We start from the raw sequence: 2,293 nt of genomic DNA, 5'->3' as shown, positions 1-2,293 counted from the left end.
AAAACATTCGACTGTTATTTAATCACACGAATATTTAAAAGCAATTGTAATCTCGCACACAAGCGACGCACGCAATATTAATCGTTCCACGCGCACGGAGGCAGTTGGCGGATGAAGTTTAATACGAAGCTGTGCGTAGTGAACGCCTAGCGCGAGCAATTAAAAGAGCATATTTATTTACCTGTCGTCTTACTAGTACGCACACGTACAGACGCACACACACGCTGGCTATATCGAGCATCCCTCAAGGACCATCTCCACAGACCGTTCCCAAAAGAGCCTGCACGACGCAGTAAGTAATATAATTGTGTGCAGTAATTGTTCTCGTCAGGGGTCTCATCTACCTTACAGTGAAACAATTTAATTGAATGTGTCATCATGAGGTTTCTTAGCAGTTTTGAGGCACCACACAGACGCTGTGCACAGAAACACCAGCTCAGCTGCTGTAGTGTAGAAATCCCACTAAAACATCGTTTCAATGGGCCCTGCAGCGTAGTGGAGAGGCAGGTTGACCCGGAGTGTTTTTGAGCGCTTGTATTCTCAGTCTTGTGTTTGAATGGTCGCTGTCCGCGGTGCTGATGTAGAGCAGTGCTTCTCGATCCGGGTCCTGGACGAGCCCCAGTACTGCACATTTTGGATGAATGCTCCAAGACCTAAAATGAGAACAATATTTTAAAAAAAAGGTTACCATATTATATTCTGCAAATAAATGGCATATTTAAAAGACAATACATATACATTTACTGTTAGGAAAAAAAAAAACTGATGATGATGTGAATTGAAAACGTTTTGTTTTTGCACTGAGCTCTTTGCACTTTTCTTTTCCACATTTTTGGCCTATAAATCAATTTTTTTGTAAGAAATCTGCTACTATTATGTGTGCAAGCTCTTCTCTTTGTTGAACTTTGGTATTGTTTTTTGGGGTCTCATGCACCAAAGTCATTTTTATGTACTAACTCCTTTAAGTATTTGGTGTGGACATTCTTTTTTTCCACTGTAAAATATTGTAAAAGTTTATTAATGAGTCTTAATAAGTCTTAATTACCTTTTGATTTAAAGAGATTTTTAAAATTATATTTAAAACATCATGCATAGTTTATTTTACAGTGAAATATTTGAAAAAAATTAAATTCCCTGTGTGATCCATCAAAAATGTATTTTTATTATTTTTGTTTTAATTATTGGTATTATTTAAATATTTATGATGTTTAGTTAATAGTAATTAATACTACATATCACAAATAATTACAAAGTATCGGGAAAAGTAACACGTTGAATTAAATGTGCAATTTGGAAGTATAAAGACTGAAATAGTATTTTCTTGTAAAACACACTCCAATGAGTGTTTACAACTTAAAAAAAACTTTTTTTACAGTGTGGGTGATCATGTGGGCTTCCATTGTATCAGCTGTGTTGCTATCAGTACATTTTGTAGCTTAAATATGTTGGTGTATTAACATTATTATAATTTAACAACATCAAATTAGGAAATGCAAATTGTGTAGTCCATAAAATGACATAATGTAATGAATCAACCTTCCTTGCTGAATTTTTTATGTTGAGATTAGGATACGGGAGACATGAAAGCCACCCAAAATGTGTATTTTTCAGGAACAGGGTTGAGAAGCACTTACATAGCTCAGTATTTCTTGATCCAGGTCTTGGAGGGCCTCAAAACTACACGGTTTGGATAAAATGCCGGTTTTCATTGATTGTAAAATGCTTAAAATGCTCTATGAAGTGAAATGAGTGTGTAAAATAAAGGAGACATCCAAATTGTGCAGTCCTGCAGAACCTGCAGAAGGAACCCTGTAAAAAAAATGGCTTTAATGAAACACTGAAACAGTCGAAGCAAATGTGCCGAGGCTTCGAAACAATTCTACACCCGTCTCTACGGTGACACCTAGTGGTCATTTTCAAGTATTGATCTGAAACAGCATTGACAACGAATCATTTAAGGGAATTGACGAATTATAATGTATATGTTGTGCTGGTCATTTATAGGCTTAGATCTCTGCCACAATTCTGCGCGGGAAAGATCATATTTTGAGCGCACAAAAGTGCATTTTGCACGCGCGCAATCTGAGTTTTGTGGAGAAAACATTCTTTTCGCAAAGAAAAAAGTATTTCGAGCGTACGAAAATCAATTTTGCATTTAAAATACGTTTTTGGATATGTGCAGACCTTCTCTTTTGCGCGTGCAATGTTTCACTAGCTTGCTCACCTGATGCCCGCCCTCAGTGCTCTCTAAATGCCAACAGCTCTCGTGCTCAACACAACCCAGTGTTACAAT

At 36.8% G+C, this 2,293-nt stretch overlaps 1 protein-coding gene across 1 annotated transcript in view; it reads left to right on the top strand.

Annotated features, from left to right (window-relative positions):
• Window positions 1-14: 14 nt before the first annotated feature.
• Window positions 15-2,293, top strand: part of LOC107754791 (gamma-aminobutyric acid type B receptor subunit 1-like) — a 56,876-nt gene continuing 54,597 nt past the window's right edge. The window contains exon 1 of the mRNA XM_016571378.1: window positions 15-292. The gene's annotated coding sequence lies outside the window, so the exon portion shown is untranslated. The remainder of the gene's footprint in view (window positions 293-2,293) is intronic.

Source organism: Sinocyclocheilus rhinocerous, unplaced genomic scaffold (genome assembly GCF_001515625.1).
Source record: "Sinocyclocheilus rhinocerous isolate Xijiao unplaced genomic scaffold, SAMN03320098_v1.1 scaffold21, whole genome shotgun sequence".
NCBI lineage: Eukaryota > Metazoa > Chordata > Actinopteri > Cypriniformes > Cyprinidae > Sinocyclocheilus > Sinocyclocheilus rhinocerous.
This window is presented reverse-complemented; position numbering and strand designations above follow the sequence as displayed.